Genomic DNA, 21,351 nt, shown 5'->3' on the forward strand with positions numbered 1-21,351 from the left:
CAAGAAAGCATTCATAAGCACATTTTCAGCACTGATCGGGGCACGGCAGGACCAGCAGAAAAGGATTGTTGCTTTTAAGACTGGTGTAAACTGAACCAACCTGCATGAGGTAGAAAAACGGCTTAAAACGAGCCATGCTCCCGCAAGGTCCGCCGTGCCCATTGAAGACAAAGTGTTGGAGACGATCTTTTATAGGCACCGCATCGGTAGACGTTACGGCCCCGTGTTGCATAGGTGGCAGCAGGGAGACGATGACGTCACCCAGATGTGGCACGTGTGGGCGATGTGGCTCTTTGACGGATAGTCGCTGGTGCAAGGGCGGCGGGAAAGTGTCCGAGGGCGAGGAGATCTGTGCGGCCAACGGGTTGGCCAGCGCAGCAAAGCAGCTTAACAAGCCCTGCATGAGGTAGAAAAACGACTTAAAACGAGCCATGCTCCCGCAAGGTCCGCCGTGCCCATTCAATGCTCGCTGTCATGACTCTGATGACAGTGATGGTGGTTGGGTGCATTCAGATTACAAGTACCCGATGACTGAAAGAGCCGGTGTTTGTTACGCTTTGCAAAAATGACACAGTGCTGCCACCTACCAGTTGCAAGTTCTAGAAAACTTTCATTTTTTGGCATTCACATGGCGTCCATATGTCACGCAGCATTTCCAAACAAAATACTACCTTCTTTTGACTTCCTTTGCAGTGAAGCACGCAGATGTGAAGCATGCAGGAAGCACCCGCCATGTAGATGCAAGTGGACTTGGCGGCACCGACCAGGCAGCGATGCTTATTCCTGCTCTTTTTGTTGTGCAGATCGCGCTGTGGCCTAAATGCCTCTTGGCTGGGCTACCTGCGTATTTGCACGCAAATGAATTGACGGCAGTGACCAACGTAGAAAGAACATCATGGACTGAACCCATTCCAGTACCGACCAGCTTCTGCGCACCTCAACAGCGCAACTACCCCGTCACAGACGTGAAAACACTGATGCCAGCAAGCTGTAGACAGCATAAAAGCTCAGCGCATGACCCAAGGCACTTCAGTGGACTTGGCGGCACCGATCAGGCAGCGATACTCATTCCTGCTTTTTTCGTTGTGAAAATTAGGACGATTACGCTGTTACCTCAGTAAGAGATGACGATGTAACCCTTATAGTGCTGCCGAGTCCACGCTTCCTTGTTTCATTGATTGCTGATTGCTATCGTGTGTGAACTTTTGTTACTTACATCGGGGGACGTTGAGCTTAATCCTGGTCCGAATTCTGATTCAGAATCCGATACGTGCCCTAACAATGATGTTTTAAAAATAATACTCAAAGAACAAACTAAAACAAATAAAACATTAAAGGAACTAATGGCCAACTTAAAGAAGGTAGAAAGAACTGTGGATAATATGTAAACCAGGCTTGCTAAAATCGAAAACGATATGGAACAACTTAAACACTGCAAGGAGAGATTGGCTGAGTATGAAAGTAACTACGACACCATGAAAGGTGAAATTGAAAGCCTTGCACTGAAACTAGATGATTCAGAAAATAGAAGTAGACGCAATAACTAGATCATTTATGGTGTTACGGAAGAGCTTAATGAAGATGTCATCTTACTAGAACAGAAAGTAAAAGAAGATGTTCTGAAACGGACACTCGGTGTCGAAGTAAAAACCATCGAAAGAATTTATAGGATAGGCACCCGTAAAACTGACAAAGAAAGACCAATCATCCTACGTTTGTATTACTACAGCAAAAAAAAAAAAAAAAAATGCTGTCTAGTTGTTACAAACTCAAGGGTACGCCCTTATCTATTTCCGAGGATTTTTCTAAAAGAGACGTAGCGTACACTTATGGCACTCAGTAGCAAGCCAAAAGGCTAAAGGAGCAAAAGTTAAACTACTGTTCGATAAACTGAAAGTCGATGGCAAGGTTTATACTTGGGACCCGGTAAAGAATGCTGGAACAGACATATTGCAGCAAGCAGGCCAACCACAAAACATCCTGTGAAATTCAACTATGCATAAAAAGTCTACAAATAAGAAGAAATCGAAATGACAACCTAGTACTAAAACACTTAAAACTCTTTCCTTCAATGTCAGAAGTGTGCAAAAAACTTGATCAATTAGAGAGACAACCTAGTACTTCAATGTCAGAAGTGTGCAAAAAACTTGATCAATTAGAGAGACAACCTAGTACTAAAACACTTAGAATTCTTTCCTTCAACATCAGAAGTGTGCAAAACGAACTTGATCAATTAGAGAGCCTCGTCCTATCCTACCAATATCACGTTCTAATAATAACAGAAACTTGGCTTCACCCTGGTGTACGGGACTCGGAAGTTGTCCCTAGTACACACAGATTGTTTCGTAGGGACACAGAGTCGAGAGGCGGTGGTGTAGCGGTAGCAATTAAAAAGAATATCAGATCCTTAGAACTCGATGGCATTCCTGACCATGAAAGCATCTGGTGCAAGTTAACATATTGAAACAAAAGTATAACTGTAGGAGGGATATATAGGCCTCCAAATGCGGCACTTGACTATATCGAAATGATTCATGATCATCTTTTAAAGCATACAAATTCCAAGTCAAAAATGATTCTTGCCGGGGACTTTAACCTTCCCGGAATAAATTGGAGAAATAATTCACATGATGGTCATGACGTCACGAGTTCAGAATTGCTTCTTGACGTGGCTTTCACGTTGTCACTGAATCAACTAGTGACTGATAATACTTGGATCACTTCAATATTATCGTCTTTACTTGATCTAGCGCTTGTAAGTAGCATATTAGAAGGTTCTTCTGTGTCCATCAAGAATGGCATTTCATACCACAAAGTGATTTCTTTAACTTGTCCCATTACTTACACGCGGAAATACAAAAAGCCACTACCTACTTACATTAAAGATTACACCTGTGCAAATGAACGTTTCCTAGAAACACAGTTTCATGAATTCACCGAGCTAACAGGTATAGAAGAACTCTGGACACGTTTTAAAAACATTGTCAACTATTGCGAACATACCTTTATTCCGAATAAAAAGAAACGCGTCAATCGGGAGCACCCTTGGATAATTCGTGAAATAATTCAACTGAAAATAAAAATAAAACGACGGCGGAAAAAGGGAAACAAGAGCAACACATCTGATCTTATCGGAGCCTTGAAACGTAAAATTTTCGAAGCAAAAGCGCATTTCTTTAACATTACGTTACCTTCGTTTATGACCCACAGTGTCCACAAATTTTGGCGATACTTGTCAGATCTCGCAAATTAAGTATTCAGAGCAAGTTATTAGGGAGCTAGAGCAAATCGCTAATAAGATGAATAAGTTTTATCAATCAGTTTTTACGAAACATGCCACCAATGTGGAACCACCTCCTATGCTGTGAAAGTGCCCATGGAAGAATTAATTGTAAGTTAAGAAGGCATACTTGCTCTTCTACTCAAGCTTGATCTAAAAAAGAAAAACCCACTAGTTCCGATAAAATTGCTAACTCATTTTTATGCAGATATGTGCAATGGACATCTAAATATCTCTTTAAAATGTACACGTTATTTCTACACACTTCAGAATTACCGGACGACTGGTGCAACGCTACAGTAGTCCCTATACACAAATCAGGCTCAAAGCTAGAAATAAGCAACTACCGCTCAGTGTCGCTTATGAGCTGCAAAATATTCGAACATATATTTTCAAAGGCCATAATAATTCACCTAGAAACAAATGAGCTCCTTTACAAACATCAACATGGCTTCAGATCAGGTCTCTCAACTACAACCCAATTAGCTGAATTAACTTAGGACATAGCCAATGCAATTAACGAGAACAGTCAATTAGATGCCATTTTTTTAGACTTTTCTAAAGCCTTCCACGTTGTTTCACAAAAAGATTTAATAACAAAAGTATCGGACTTTGGTATCAATGATAAATAGTAGCTTGGATTAACAGTTTTTTAACCAAACAAAAACAGAGAGTAACAATCGACGACCATCTATCGCAACCACTTGATGTTTACTCTGGAGGTCCTCAGGGATCGGTACTTGCCCGACTTTTGTTTTTAATGTTTATTAACGACATTCAACTTTCTGTTAATAATCCTGTTCAAATGTGACTGTTCGCAAACGACTGTGTCATGTACACAGTCGTGCACAATTCAAACGATCAAGTTAAACTGAACAATTCATAGCAAATGATTCATTACTGGTGCGATAATTGGGGCATGAAATTAAACACAACCAAAACTCACTTCACTTCATTGGCGAACAAGACCGACCTCCTTAACTTTACATATACTATAGGAAACACAACTATCGACAAAAGCGATCAAGTAAAATACTTAGGCATTACTTTCTCATCGAACTTCAACTGGGAACCACATGTTTTAGTCATATGTTGTAAAGCGGAGAGGAAGCTATCCTTCCTGAGGAGAAAATTGCGCACTGCACCATCACACCTTAAACTTAATGCATACAAAACACTAATTATACCATGTTTAGAGTACGCCGATCTCATCTGGAGTTCACATCAAAAGCACCTAATTAGTAAAATAGAAAGAATACAAAAATTGGCAGTTAGATTTGTACATTCAGACTTCTCGAGGCAATCTAGTTCTGCAGGCTTGCTCGCAAGGGCAAACTTAAAACCTCTTTTGCAACGCAGAATCATCTCGCGACTAAAATTTCTTTACCAATTACATCATGGTCAATTCCGCATATCACAACCTCATTACCTGCCAGACACTAATTGCGACTGAACCATTCCAAAACTATCCACCAACCTTTCAGTCATGTTAACGCTCAGAAACATTTCCTTTTTTTCATCAGCTCTCCACCATTGAAATAGACTAGACAACAATATTGTGGGCTGTAACACCATTCAATCATTTATGAACATAATACAGTCTGTTCATTTTGAATTATGAGCTGTTTGACATTGTATCTTCTTTCTTGTTATTCCATTATGGGCTTTCTTTCAATGCTTAGTCTTTATTTTCTTGTTGCCATTCCTGCATGAACCGTGAAAAGCCTGCAGTATGTTCAAATAAAACAAAAAAGAGAGAATAATGGGAGAAACTCTCATGGCACACGACCTGTGCTGGGAGGAAAAATTCCAGAGGATGAGCTGGACTGTGCGTTAAGACGTCGAGCTGCGAAAACGTAGGAAACGGGCGTTGCTACCGCAACAAAAGCAGTATAGCGACCCGGTTCTGCGTGGTGTCAGCGTGGGAGGCCCGGGGTGTGGCCGTCGACCTCGGTGGTTCCAAGTGTGGCTGCCCAGACTTGCTATACCCTTGCCCAGCAGTTTATGGTTGACTTGTAGCTCACCCACTTCACGGCAAGACGGCTGCTGTCCACACCAGTCAGCAGAATGGATTTGTCATCAGGAGAACCCATGATGAGGCCGAAAAAGACGATAGAGTCTGGGACACCAGCGATGACGACAAGTGGCTCGTTTGGCAAGACCGACTGACAGCGGCAGCGAGCAGGTTGAGCAGACAGTCAACAACGTACGCGATAAATCTTGACACGGCTTCAGAGAGAAGCCGATGTGAACCGTAAAGTCGTTCGATTGTGGTGACGCCATATTGGATTAGGAGCAGTGGTTAGGGCTAAGAACAGATTTAGACTGGTTCGCAGACTACTTTGCTTGTACTGTTATAAGGAAATTTTCGTGTCAGTGAGTGTTGGTTTCATTTTCGCTTTCAATTTTCTGCCTTTTATTTGTTGTGTTATGAAGTGTTTGTTTATTCCACGCCCGTCTCCTGACTCTCTTAATTCCACCTGATGCAAGCCCTCTCGAGAAGTTCATAACCTGCTTGAATGTGGCATCGAAACTAGTATCTTCGCCGGATGAACAGAAACAGCTGCTCACCCAGATGCTCGCTCGTTTACCGCAGTAGCAGTACTGGTACGCTAGGTCGGGACACTTGCTTGTCCTCAGGACATGCCAAGCTTGTTTAGCCTGGCCTGGTACACCAGCTCAGTCCCTTTTTGTCCTTGAAGTCGAAAGAACGGCTCTTGCCAGCTGCCACGTTCCCCAGTGCGTTCCCAAGTGCGTCTGCCAGCTCACGAGCACCACGTTTCTCTTCCTTCAGGCATGCACTGCCTCGTCTTCTTTGTCCCACTCTCGGTTTTCACTTTCAGTTTCGGTTTCACTTTCACTTCACTACTTTCATTCTTACCACACCTCCGCAATCCGTCATCTTCAGTTTTGTTTTCACCTTTTAATCACACTCTCTTATTACAGGGGCCAATTTTTTTTCCATGCAGTCGTCTTTGGCTGCTCCAACCATTAAACTGGAGTTGAAGTAGTTCTTTCACAATGGAGCTGCTACTAGTGATAGTTTCTTTGCACTGCAGTCATCTAAACACTGGACACCACATTGAGAATTGGGAAATATCTTGACTTAAATATTGGTGCTATTCAGTGTGATGTCATTCCAGCATAAGGCAGAGAACTTTGTTTTGGTGAAATTCGTTGAAGAACCGAAGGCTGTCTTTTGAAACCTTGCCTGCCACGAAAACGGGGTTCAGGGACTCACTTTCCATTGATGCCGTGGGAGTATTGAACATGTGCCGAGCTTGTTGTTAACTTTCTTTGTTGCTAAAGTGAAGCATGCCTATTCCAGATAGCGTGCTGATATCACTATCAAGCCAGCAGATAAAGGCATTGCCATTGTGGTTATGAACTCAGCTGACTATATTGAGAAAGCTCTTAGGCAGCCCAACGATCGTTCCTTCTGTGGGAAACTTGATAAAGACCCAACAGTGGACTTTGAAAAAAACTTCTAACTAAGGGTACTTGTGATATTGAGAAAGAAAAAGATATGTGGCAAGGCAGTCACAATGTAGTCCCTTTATATGCATCTGCAGGCCGATTTTACATGCTGCCGAAAATTCATAAGACAAACAATTCAGGCCCCGCCATTGTTTCAGCTAACAGAACGGTTGCAGAAAACCTGCCTTGTTTTGTTGACTTACTAATTCGTTACATTCTGGCCACATTTAAGTTTTTTATGAGGGACATAAACCACTTTTCGTAAGTAGCGGGTGATATTGCCGTGCCTAATGATTCCTTTCCAGTAATGCTGGACGTATCATCCCTCTACATAAACATCCCTCATTTGGACGGCATCTCGGCAGTTGAAGCATATGACAAATTTTTTGGTGGTAAGCCATTAGACTGCAGTACTTTAGCAGTGCTACTTGATGTAGTTCTCCAGCTGGACAATTTCGTATTAATGCGAAGCGTTTCTTTGCAAACTGCAAGCACTTAGGCTTCTGCATATCTATCTGCCTGCCTGCCTGCCTGCCTGCCTGCCTGCCTGTAGAGCCACTTACGCCTAGGTGCTCTCGTGATCACTCCCTTAACTTGGCATGAACCAAAATTAGTATGGGAGAGCAAGCACATAGCCAGGATTTTTTTCAAGGGGGGGGGGGGGGGGCAAGGTATAGTTGTGAAACACTTCTGAACGAAATTCTTTTCTTGGCAAATAGAAAGAAAGTTGCCCGGGAATATTCAAGGGGCTTAATTATTAGAAGAAATTAAAGTGGAATGCAGCACAAGATGCGTGTTGATTGGAGATTGAAAACAAATTTTGACAGTGCAGTAAAGCTAGTGTGTGTGCACCAGAAAGAATGCTTTCCCAGCAAATAAGCTTGATCAAGAAGGCTCATACAGAGTCAGTAAGGGGAAAACAAGTGATAAAAAAAAGAAGGGGGTGGCGGGTAGGGGACTGCAAGGAAACCGGTCGTCTACTTATGCATGTGCAACAACAACAAAAAAATATCGGACGCTTTTTCTGCCGAACTTTTCACACTCTTTCTTAACAACAGGCTTGCGAGAAGAACGAGAGCCATTTTATGGCAGAAAATTTTAAAGAACACTCACATTTGGGAAAACAAGTTTATTACACAACAAAGAACTCAAACATGGATGCATCCCTGACAAAAAGAGGCAAAACAGTAAGAATAATTTTAGCAAGTAATTTCAAAGAATGGCATTGCCAATGGTTTGATCATATAGTAAAGGTACATGCAAAAGAAAAAATAAGGAAACGCTAAAGCTTTGTCTTTAGGAGTTAAACGCGATAGGCACATTTTTTTCTTAGTGTGTATTTCAAACACTTGGAACATGAAAGCTTTTCGAATTGGCTATGCACCCACTACATGGCCTTAAAGGAATAGGCGCAGTAGCATGTGTGTCTGTTATAGTGGGGTACCGGCTTTCAATCACGGGGCCATTATGGTAATCACATATTCTGATGCCCGTTGGCAGTGGACGCTTGTACCACGCATTATTACTGCAATATTTCATGTTGCATTGTGAAGAATGTATAAGAGACGCATGTGTTTGTGAAGTATGAAAGCTACTTTCACTGCATTTCCAAGCAGAGGAAGTTCTTTTTACTGTTTTCACAAGAAGAGGCGTAGTCATGTTGTAGAACATCCACTTGCCATGCAAATGACCCGGGTTCGATCCCCACTTGAACCCAAACAACCCTAGTGTGGTCTGCACTATGCACCAGGATTTTTATCATTTTTGATTTCATTTGCCTCATTCTTGATTTTTCGGTCGTGCATAAGATGATTTTTCGCTCATAACCAATGACAGTGACACCGATGCTGATGCCGGAATTTCTGTGAAACAAGCTATTTAACACTATCAGGTAAAAAAAACGAACTTGTAGCGAGGCCAAAGACAGCGGTTCAGGCTACAATTTTCATGCATTGTGATTTCTTCATAAACAAATCGATAACTTCATCCACTCTGACTTGTATCTGCTGAATGGACATTAAGGCCAGACTATCAAGCCGCTCCCTAGCCGTCCGGTTCCTCAAATACATTTTCACGCTCTCAAGTGTCGAGAAGCTGTGTTCTGCAGCAGCTAAAACGTCCATTTCAAAGCGGGGCAATTTGTCCTCTTGCATGGCTTGCCATTTAGTTTTCCAGATTTTCTTTTATTGTAAGGATATAAGCTGTTGTCATACCTCTCAGTGAAAATTAAAATGCTGGCTGCACAGATTCAAATTGCAATTTTTGCAGTGTTTTGCGATGCTTTACAAAGCGCATTTTGAGGGAAGCTGTCGGGTCATCTTTGTGTGGAATCAACAAAACTCGTTTGTAGTACTCATCCACAGAACTACAATCATAATTTTCTCGGTGTCTCTGTGTTCCTACAACTCCGAAATCTCTCACTTCACTCTGAACTTCGTCACTCTGTCTTGACATGAATAAAATATTTTGTGGAATTTTGCCTCCGCGTTAGTTGCAATCTCTTCCAGCTTAGTCAGCACCAAGTCATCTTGCTTCAATGGGACGTTCATGTCAACAAATGGGCTGTGCAAATATACAGACTGGTGCTGTTTTATCTGGTGTGCCGCAAGGCTCTGTATTTGGAAAGATCTTTAGATTGCTACTGCATCATATATATATTTATTTTTTATTTTATTTATTTACAGATACTGCGATCCCCATAGGGGATTTTAGCAGGGTGGAAAATACAGCATAGTATCGTAAAAAAAAATGCAGGCAACAAAACAAAACAGGTTAGAACAAATACTTGTTACTCGAACGAATACATTATTTCAGGCTATTGCGTGTACGAAGACAGGCCCTATACAAAACATCAACTAAATAATGAAAAAACTCGCCAAAAAAGAATACATATTATGAAGGAGGTCATATTGGAAAATAATTAACAGATGTTTGCAGCAAATGAAGACGGTGAAAGTTGTGTAACTTGGGTATTAGTCAGGTTATTCCATTCAGTCACCGTTCGTGGAAAAAAATATTTGAAACAATTGTTTTTTTACGCTGAATGGAGTAATTGTTAGGCAATGCCTCTGTTTTGTGGCATAACCAGAAGAAAAAGTAATTATATCAGATATGTTTATATTGTACTGTTTATTGATAAGTTGAAATAAAAATTTTAGTCGGGAAGCACGATTGCGATCCGTAAGTGCAGGCAAGTTGGCTTGTTTTAGAAGTTCATTTGCAGACATACGGGTGAAGTTATTGAAAATTAAGCGAACTGCCTTGCGCTGCACCCGCTTAAGTTTTTTATTATTAGTTCGCCTATAGGGGTCACAAATAATGGCGGCATAGTCAATGACTGGAAGTATAAGTGTTTTATATGATAATACGCGTACGGAACATGTAGACAGTTTTAACGCCCTCCTAAAAAAAACAATTTGCGGTAGGCGTTGGCGGTTACTTTATCGATGTATAGATTCCATTTCAGTTTGTTAGTTAACCACAGGCCCAGGTACTGAAATTCTGTTACCTCAGATAGAGAAACATTGTTAGCTGTGTAATTCAAACTGTGCTTATTCTTTTTGTGAGTAATACACATGAAAACAGTTTTCTCGAAATTGACCGACATCTGCCAATCTTTGCACCAGGCAACAGCCTTCTTAAATGCATCATTTAGTAAGATTTGATCACTAGGACTATCTATTTCGGAGTATAAGACACAGTCGTCGGCGTAAAGTTTAATATTAACAGGTAGATTTTTCGCAAGGTCATTTATATAGACCAAAAATAAGAGAGGCCCAAGAACCGAACCCTGAGGAACGCCAGAGTCAATGGAAAGTTTTTCGGAGTTGTGATTCTGAAAGGTAACAAATTGTCTACGCCCAATAAGGTAATCTGAAATCCAATTAAGTAGTCTAGGATTTTTAAAAATTATGTCTAATTTATGCAGTAATTTCTGATGAGAGACTTTATCGAAAGCCTTCAAAAAGTGCATGAATATAGTGTCTGTCTGTTTTCCGTTGTTTATATTACTTGCAAAGTCATGTACTGTTTGTACCAATTGGGTTATTGTTGAATAGTCTTTACGGAATCCATGCTGATTGATTCTTAGAAATTTATGTTTTTCAAGAAATTCCAAAATGTGTTTGTGAATGATGTGTTCTAAGATTTTGCTTGCAGTTGAAGTTAATGAAAGAGGGTGGTAATTTTTAGTGTGCTGCTTATTTCTGGTTTTGTGGAGTGGCTTGACTCTGGCGATCTTCCAGTTGTCCGGCACATTTCCAAATTGCAAGGATTTCACAAACAAGACCTTTCAGTATTTGGATACCCATTCCGCATATTGTTTAAGAAAATTCGGGATGTCATCATGGCCAGAGGATTTTCTGATATCTAGATTTAGTAATATATTGAAAATGCCCTCCTCAGTGTTTCGAACTTCTGGTATAGGACGCAGGACGACGTCGTAAAATGGTAAAATGCCATCATCTCGAGTGAAAACAGATTTGAAATGTTCATTGAATAGGTTTGAAATTTCTTTGCTTTCATGAATTAATGCACCATTTATGTCAAACACATTGTACTCCTCAGACTTGGGGCTAATACTTCTCCAGAATTTCCCTGGGGCTGATGTTATGTAACAAGACAATAAGTTACCATAATAGCACTGCCTATCACTGCTGACTTCGTTTTTAAGTTTTAAGGTTAGTTCGCGGACATCGTCTTCATCAAGAGATAAATTCTTTTTTTTCTTTAATCATTTTAGCCGTCTTTTTAATTGAAGTGTTTTATGAGAAATCCAGGGATTTTTATGTTCCTTCTTTTCAGTTATTCGTGGTACAAAAGAAGTAATGCAAGTGTTTTTGAACTGAATCCATAGTTCATTTACATTGCATTTGCTGTTTTCAAATTTATTAAAATGAAATGCGAGGGTATTAATGATTGAAACGTCATCTGCTCGAGAGAAATCATAGAAAGATAAACGTTGCAATTTTTGTCTAATACAGTATTACTTAACCTTAGGACCGTGGCTTAGTGGTCGGAAATTCCCGGAACTACCTCGCAGCATATTCTAGCGCTGATTGATCTGCTGACAAAAATAAATCCAAAATGTATTTGGAAGATCCTTGAATTCTGGTGTAATCCTGTACAACCTGAAAGAGATCATATGTAAACGCAATGTTTAGCATTGCTTCTCCCACGAGGTCATGTTTTGTGAGTGTCGGCCACTGTATACTAGGTAAATTAAAATCCCCTGAAAGAATTATTCGGTCATTAGGTTGTATATTTTCATGCAAGTAGTTTTCAAGCTTTTCAAACATGAAAACTGGAGCATTTGGAGGTCTGTATATAGCTCCTAAAATGTACCTGATGCCACTGAAATAAGCCGCCTGAAAAATACCTTCGACATTGTATTCTCTTCAAGTCTTCACTAAAAATCCTGCAAATGCCGAGTATACACAGACACCTCCACCTCTACTATGTCGATCTTTCCTAAATGCTCTATAGCCAGAGGGAACAAACTCACTGTCATATATTGAGTCATTTAGCCACGTATCTGTCAGAACTGCAACAGCGGGATTATGTGAAAGGACAAGAGCCTCTAAACCAGCGACCTTGTTTACAACGCTCCTACAATTTACATTTAGTATCGTCAGGGACCCGCTGTTAGGATGTTGACGTCAGCCAGTCCTTCCCTTCTGATATCTGAAAGCGTACATTTTTCTCCTCATCCCAACCGAACAAAGTAATATTTATTCTCACCGTATCATAAACTAGTTTTACTTTCGCACCATTTACTTTCTTTTCTACTTCTCTCTTCCATAATTTCTGCCTTATGTCACGAGGCGGCTTGGAAAAGCCTTCAGATAAAAGATAGATTTGTGCCTTTTAACTTGGGCGCTGATTTAAATATTCACACTTTTTCGCGATAGTTTAGAATTGTTATAATGACTAGACGTGATTTGCTTTGTTGTTTATTTTCTAATCTATGGCATCTTTCTATGCCATCCACCTCCCTGCCGAAATGTTCCGCAAAAATATCTTTTTGTACCATTTTAAGTAGCTCATCGTTTGACTCATCAGTTGGCTCATCCAGACAATATATAATTAAATTATTTCTACGACCTCGGTTCTCCAAGTCATCTATATGGTCTCGAAGTGCCTTTACATGGGATTCAAGTTTAGAGACTGACGTTTCCATATTTTCAGCCTTCAAGGCTAGAGCATTCAGTTTTTGTAACTGTTCATCGATGCCATCAATACGTTCAGTTATACTGGTAAGCCTTTTCTCTATCTCTTTCTGTGCACTCTGTATGCCCTCAACTGTCGAACTGATAAGTTTTTTGACCTTTCAATATTTCGGATAACATTTCTTTTTCAGAAGGTCCAGGATTGGCCTCAATATCACCGCAACTTAATAGATCATGGTTGGCGGGCAAAACGCAATTTAAAAACCAATTTATACACTGTGGGCAAGGCAACAGCACTAGAAAACGGTTATCACTTTGGTAACAACTCGCAGGCAAGTATTCACTAACCGGGATAGCGAAGCAAAGCGGTTTTTAAGCATGTTGCCACCAGTGTCGTCGCCGAGCCCACTGCTGAAGAGCTGACTTGACGGGCTTCTTAAAGCCGGGGAATGGGCCACATGGCATGACGTAATCGTCGAAGGTATCAGGAAAGGCATTATGACGCAGGATTCACCGTGGCCAGCGCAGTTAGCTGTCAGCACCGATGTTGTGGCGTCGAGCCCAGGAACGTAGTCCATGAGTGCCGCCACCGTGGAAGCATCTTGTGCAGTTTTGCAGAATTCCGACGAAAACCTGTATAGCGAAGCAAAGCGAATTTCTAAGCATGTTGCCACCAGTGCTGTCTCCGGGCCCACTCGGCGACAGCACTAGTGGCAACATGCTTATATATATATATATATATATATATATATATATGAGATCTAACAGACAATAATGCCAAGGAAGGTATAGGGGAAGTTATTAGGCCAATTGTAGTGTAAATGAGAAGAAAGAAAAGTGGGTGAAAAGATAACTTGCCGTGGGCAGGATCCGAACCTGCCACCTTCGAATAACCTGTTCGATGCTCTACCACTGAGCTACCACGACAGCTATCCCCCCAGCCACTTTATTGGGTATTTATGTCAATTTAAACGTGGGAGTGTCAGTCAGCCCCACTAGTAGCCATGGCGGCGAGTGCCATTTAGTAATAAGTTCACGTGCTACATCACGCCAAACAAGATATATATATATATATATATATATATATATATATATATATATATATATATATATATATATATGTGTGACGTATGAAGCCATGATTGGTAGAAGCCGAGAAGGAAGAGGTGTAGGGTAGAATAAACATGGCGTATGAGCCAGGCCACGTCACCCATTCATCGTAGCGTCACACAAGTCGACAGGATGAAGACCTCGCAACCACTTCATCGCCTGGCCATCATCATCGAAGACCTCAGTGAGACGCAGTGACCGATCGCGGACCACCAAGACCACCAAGCATCATGACAGCAGCATCAGAAGACCTTCCCATTCCTAAGTACACCGGAGCAGCGGACGATGGACCCGTGCAGGACTGGTTCTACTTGTACGAGCTCCACGCTACCGCTGCATCTTGGTCGGAACGGGAGATGGTTACGAACTTCAGTGACTACGTCACCGGTGAGGCATTTAGATTTTACCTTATTCACATATTCGAGAACGACGAGTCATGGCAAAAAATCAAAGAGGAGATGATTACCCGTTTTAATGACTATGACCAAGACTTCCTCATTGCCAACCATCTAGAGACAACTGCACACTATCGTCAATTTCCTAAGCAGTCCTCAAGCATTCGAAAGTCCAGTGCGAATCGACAAGTGCCTCAAGACGAAGTGGCACATAAGTTTACTTTCAGAAGACCATGCGTGTTTTGGGAAAAACCTAACCATCAAGCACGCCTCCCTTCTGCACGAAAGCCGGCATTTCGAAAGTCCTCACTCCAGCCTACGACGCGAGACATTGCCCACTGACCTGATGCTCGTAATTCTTCGTCTCGCATACCTGGTCCACCATGCGGTTTTCCATCACGCGGCTCTTCAAGTGCTCCTGACGCTCACCGTTTGCCTCATAAGGACATCATGTTCACGATAGACGAGTTTACACACCGAGAAAATACACAGTTGAGCCATGCTCCTTCCGCACGGGTGCATGCATCACCGCCCGGTGCATACACACTAGACAGTCGAAGCAACACCGAAGAGTTAGGCACATCGAACGTCAGACGCTGCCATGCGCAAGAGCCTCTCGTAGTGAACAGTGCAGAAAAAGCTTCTGAAGAACTTTCTGTCAACTCTGAAGCATCATCTTCATTGCCTGCATTGCATGACAACTGCTCAAAGACTACCAGCTGCCGACTGGAGACCCCATCAGGTTGTCATGAAAACCAGCGCGATGTTCAAGAAGAGCTTCCACCGCGATACGGTCCACAGCAACGTCAGCAACGCCAGCAAAAGCAAGTCCGTGAATCGCAGACACTCCAACGGACACACCAACAAGCACGACGACGCAAAGCAAACCTCTTAAAACAAATTCAAGAATCGAGGCAACTTCGCATGAAGGGTTGGTGCCAGAAACGCATTTGGAGCAAAATATCAAGACTGCGCCTAAGATTACAGCTCCGAAACCTAAGGAAACACCGAACAAGACAAGAAGTTACCAGTTCTACCATGCAAAGATTCAGACACCATCCCATTAATTTACGACAACGGAGCCAACGCCACAGAAAACTTCGAAAGAGACTGAACGTTATAATTTGTACAACGCACGAACATAGACATAATTCCTTGAACTTCAGTTCTTGTACACGCAGGCTGCAAGCACTAATTCTGTCTCAGCCGCGACACAAAATACAGTGCCTACGACAGAGGATTCGGCGCCCACGACATTCGACCTTCAAGTGCTCCAAGGACTTAGAACCTTGTTCGTTCCTCCCAGCTGCTCAAGTCATGTCATGGTCAGTGCAGTTTTGCAAGACGCGGTTACCATCTCCAGAACGCCACAGCCAACCTCGCCCACCAGAACTCCGCCATTCACCGGACGGCCGCACTCATTTCTGAAGTTTTGCAGTTTACGGAACACCACTGGGACATGAAACCAATTGTGCAGTTTGACGTTTGTGACTTCTCAACCTTGCCTTGTTTACTTTTTCTTGTTAGTAATCCATGCCTTCTTTCGGGGGGAGGGGGAATCGTGTGACGTATGAAGCCATGATTGGTAGAAGCCGAGAAGGAAGAGGTGTAGGGTAGAATAAACATGGCGTATGAGCCAGGCCACGTCACCCATTCATCGTAGCGTCACATATATATATATATATATATATATATATTTATAGAGAGAGAGAGAGAGAGAGAGAAATGATGTTTCAGTTAATGTATCATAAAATATATGCCTCCTTGCTGGTGACTGTGTATTGTATCGTCAAATAACAAACTCTATAGACTCCTCCTTTCTCCAGGACGATCTCCTCGAAATACAGACATAGTGTAACCGAGGGTACATGTTCGTCAATGTAAGTAAGTACTCCCACATATCTTTTTATCGCCGCCATAATTATGTAACATCTTCGTACTCCCTCAACAACAAGACTTTGACTCAATGCCAGACATTTAAATATTTAGAAGCACATATTATAGGCATCTATTATTCACTTCATCCTCATCTGGACAGCAGCCAATCATCATCACCTGTTCTGGCTGACGGTCATCATCGTCTTTGTAGGTGCACTTCATCTTCAAGTCCGTGACGCTTGTTCCCTCCCGAGTTCACGGCCAATAAACCTTGTTACAACCAAGTTGTCATAATATATCTAGCGATCTGTCCTGGATCAATCTCATACAGTCGCCGACCGATTTTTTGGACCTGGAGAAGACCAAAATATAGTCCAAAAAATATAACTGTCTGAAAAATTTGTTGTTGTCAAAAAGTAAAAATACATAACGTAACTATAGTGAAAAAAAAAACACGAACAAGAAAGCGTACACCACAAGCGCTTACTCACAACTGGAAGCTTTAATGCCTAAACGGATTGATATGTGGGGTGTAACGTCCCAAAACCACCATATGATTATGAGAGACGCCATAGTGGAGGGCTGCGGAAATTTTGACCACCTGGGGTTCTTTAACGTGCACCGAAATTTGAGTACACGGGCCTACAAGATTTGCGCCTCCATCGGAAAGGCAGCCACCGCAGCCAGGATTCAATCCCGCGGCCTGCGGGTCAGCAGTTGAGTACCTTAGCCTCTAGACCACCGCGGCGGGGCAATACTTGAACCGAAAATATATAACATACGCTTAGTGCTCAACACAATCCCGTGCATGCGCATCGTGGGCAAAACAAAAGACAATAATACAAACCAAGAACACACCCTATGCACTCCCCTTCCTGCCAGTCTACCCCCTTTTCATGAGTAGCGCGACTTCCTTGTCCAATAAGGCCAAAGAAGGATTGCCAACGCACATGGGAGCCCTCTTATTAATGTGGTAGGCCTCGACAACGTATCGGGCGATTGTATTTTCTAAACAATAGCTCTTGTGTCGGAGAATTGCGCTTCACGCTGGCACTCGGCTCAGTGCATTACCAGGTGCGTTAAGGGTTTTTCTCTGCATGGAAGACTGATGCTCCCTAAGACAAATGTTTAAACATCGGCCTGTCTGGCCCACGTAGACATGACCACAAAATAGAGGAATGCAATAGACAATGTTGGCCCTACACGACACGAATCTAACCTTGTGGTTAATGGTGCAACTGCGCGTCCTGACCTTATCAAGCTTGCCGCCGACTATTGAACATAGTTTTCCTAGCTTGTATTTAGCAGAAAAACGACCTTCAGTCAAACCGCTAGGCAGTTATTTTAAGCTGATGTGAGAGCGTGTGAACATATGGCGTCACAGCTATTTTATCATTATGAGCCAAGTTTTGACTGCGTGCATTGATACATTTTATCTGTTTGACAAGGTGTGGGCAGGTGGTGCGTATCATAGAGACAGGGAAGGCTACGTTTTTTAGACGATTCACCTGCTCTTGAGAGCTGTGCAGAGTGAAATGCGTGTAAGATTTGTACACAGCGGACTTAAGACACGACAAAGCTATGCCATTCTTCACCATCTTGGAGTAGAAGGAACGTTAGCTTAAGAGGGGTTTAGCCAACCGGGGTGCACACATCGAGCCGACGCGCAGTGACGAAAAATGCAGGGATCATCAATAACGGTGTGTGCCGCTCCCCAGCCGTCCGGTTCTTCAAATACATTTTCACTCTCTCCAGTGTCAAGAAGCTGTGTTCTGCGGTAGCTAAAACGTCCATTTCAAAGAAAGGCAATTTGTCCTCTTGCATGGTGTGCCGCTTAGTTTTCCAGATTTCCTTTTACTGTAAGGATATGAGCTGTTGTCGTATCTCTCAGTGAAAATTAAAAGGCCGGCCGCATAGATTCAAACTGCCCTTTGGTGGCGTGCTTTGGCTACTCAAATTGCAAACTTTGCAGCGTTTTGCGATGGTTTGCAAAGCACCTATTACTTTTGCTTTACTTTCGCCTTTTGAGGAAAGCTTTCAGGTCATATTTGTATGGAATTAACAAAACTGGTTAATTGTGTGTGCTCTATTACATGAAGTAGTGCTGTGTATTTCAGTCACTGCTGTGTTTATTCTACACTGGGGATCATCTTGAATACAGTGTTTATTTAATTTTGTTGGATGCCCTTGTGCCTGTTTATTGCAAATTGATTATTTTTTCTTGTCTTTTTTTCATCTTCTAAAAGCCTGTACATACTTTGTCTTATTTTTATTCTGTTCCTAATTTGTAAACTTAACAAATGTATACCCACTCTGTTAAAACCCTCTTTGAGGATTGCAGTATTGATAAATAAATAAATATAAATAAATAAATCACGACCCCTTCCTTCATGTTTTCACCACGACTCGCCAGAATGGCTCCCCTTTTTGCCGAGATGTTGTAAGGAGGAAGAAGAGCGATATGCTGTAGTGGGCCGCAACCTTAGTCTGAAGAGCCTAACGCGAGCTGTTGTGATTCGTATGCCGGTTCGTATGCATCCTCATTCTTTTGAACAATGTATGGTCCTCTGGTCGTCTGCCCATGACCTGGAAAAAGGCAGTTATCATACCCATCCTTAAACAAGGAAAAGAAGCCACACTTGCTGCTAGTTACAGCCCAATAGCGCTGACCAGCTGTTTGGGCAAGGTGTTCGAAAAAATGGTGAATCGCCGCCTTATGTATTACCTTGAATACAATGGCCTCCTTGATCGTCATCAAGCTTGATTCAGGTCTGGCCGGTCGACAACTGACCAACTGGTAGCATTTGAATCCTATGTCAGAGATGCCTCCATTCATAAACAACACTGCCTATCTGTATTTTTTGACTTGGAAAAGGCTTACGACACGACATGGCGTTATGGCATTTCCGTGACCTGCGATCTTTTGGAGTGTCAGGAAATATGCTGAATACTATTGAAAGCTACCTTTCTGACCGTACATTTGTGGTTCGTGTTGGTAATGCCTTATCGAAGTGGTTTACGCAAGAAAATGGCGTCCCCCAGGGCGGTGTTCTTAGCTGCACACTATTCATCGTAAAAATGAACTCCATAAACAACATACTGCCTAAAACAATCTCCTACTCTGTATATGTGGATGACATTCAGATCAGCTTCAAATCATGCAACATAGCCACGTGTGAACGTCAGATTCATTTGGCAGTAAACAAGCTGTCAAGCTGGGCAGACAAAAATGGGTTCGAGTTTAACTGTGACAAGACTGTTTGCGTACTCTTCTCAAAACTACGTGGCATAAGGCCACCCCCCAACATTTCAATTAATGGACAAACCATAACTACCAAAAAAGACCACAAATTTTTAGGTGTTGTGGTTGATGAAAAGCTCAGCTTTGTTACACATATCAAACAGCTACGACTTAAGTGCTTGAAAGCCTTAAACCTGCTCAAGATTCTCTCGCATCAGTCATGGGGCACAGACCGTGACTGTCTACTCAACCTTCTCAACAGTGTAGTGCTATCACGTATCGATTACGGCTTGGTAGTTTACGAGTGAGCTTCAAGATCTGCATTGAAGATGCTTGACCCAGTGCACCACCTTGGGCTTCGGCTGGCCAGCGGTGCTTTCCGAACCAGCCCGACAGCCAGCCTGTATGTTGAGTCGCAATCGATCAACACTTCAAGTACCTGCAGGCCAAATACAGGTGTGCTGAATATTATACTGATGCCTCCAAGTCCTCCGCAGTCGCATGTGCGGCACACGGTCCCGCTTTCTCTGAATTTAGAACAATGAACAAACATACCAGTATATTTACTGCAGAATGCTATGGCATACTTCTAGCTGTAACGCACATTTTAAAGGAGAAAGAATCAGCCTCAGTCATATACACAGATTCTCTCAGTGCTGTGACTGCGCTGTCCTCCACTAAGATACTCAAAAACCCAGTTACTAATACACTTCGAAAATGCATCATGTCAGCCCGCAAATCTAAGCTCAAAATCACACTATGCTGGATTCCGGGACACTGCAACATTGCTGGCATTGAGATAGCGGACAAACTTGCGAAGTCAGCAGCACTCCGCCCATCAGTTGACGTAGACACCATCCCGTATGAGGACCTAAGGCCAGTCATCGCACCCCGAATGCGTAGACAGTGGCAAGAAGAATGGAATGCAGCAAATGCAAACAAACTGCACTTAGTAAAGCCAAGAATAGGAAGATATGTGACTGAAAAACGTAACAGGCACCAAGAGGTTGCACTGTGCAGACTCAGGATCGGTCATACTCATGCAACACACTCGCACCTTTTAAACAACTCTCCAGCACCACATTGTGCAAAATGTGGTGATGAGCTGTCTGTCGTTCACGTTCTAATTACCTGTCCGTACCTCGAGCCAGAAAGACTGTGTCACTTTCCAAAGCTGTACAAATGTCACATTCCGCCTCATCCACAATTTTTTCTTGGAGACGATCCCTTGTTTCCCCCAAAAGTAGTGTTAAAGTTTTTAGCTAGTGTAGGCTTCCTACATTCCATAACATATTCTCACTAATCTCAGCCTCCTCTCAATCCTGAGGGAATCGCTGAGATTTTTTTTATCATATGTCATGCAGCACGCACTCCTTGTCTTGACAAGGGCTGTTGACGACACGGCATGACTTTGTAAAACTCATGAGCATAGCCCGTTTTAAACGCATCACACATAGTCACTACACCTAAGTTTAAGTCCTATACATTACTCTTTCATTCTTGCCACCCTGAGTAGACTTTTTATATTAAAATCGACCAAAAACCGTGTGTTTGGCGCTCTTCGGCCTGAGTTGCCCTTGCGCCACTAAAATCTACCATCATCATCATCATCATCATCGTATGCCGGTTGTCGCCGCCCGCTCTCAGCGTTTGTAAGCCTCCTGCTCAAGTGCTGTTCTGGTACCAATAAACCCAGTGATGGAAGTGCTGCTCCGATTGCTCCAAACTTCTCCAAAAGAGAAATGATGCTTCATGCTGCTCCAAACAGTAATTTTTCTTAGTAATTGCTTCAAACCTGCTCCG

At 42.4% G+C, this 21,351-nt stretch overlaps 1 protein-coding gene and 1 non-coding gene across 13 annotated transcripts in view; one reads left to right on the forward strand and one right to left on the reverse strand.

Moving 5' to 3' along the window:
* The window catches only part of LOC119162985 (tRNA (34-2'-O)-methyltransferase regulator WDR6), a 996,048-nt gene that overhangs the window by 271,656 nt on the left and 703,041 nt on the right, over positions 1-21,351 (forward strand). The window lies entirely within an intron of this gene.
* Positions 13,780-13,851, reverse strand: TRNAT-GGU (transfer RNA threonine (anticodon GGU)). The gene has a single exon. It is a non-coding gene; the product is annotated as a tRNA-Thr (tRNA).

The sequence above is a fragment of the Rhipicephalus microplus genome, unplaced genomic scaffold (genome assembly GCF_043290135.1).
Source record: "Rhipicephalus microplus isolate Deutch F79 unplaced genomic scaffold, USDA_Rmic scaffold_34, whole genome shotgun sequence".
Classification (NCBI taxonomy): domain Eukaryota; kingdom Metazoa; phylum Arthropoda; class Arachnida; order Ixodida; family Ixodidae; genus Rhipicephalus; species Rhipicephalus microplus.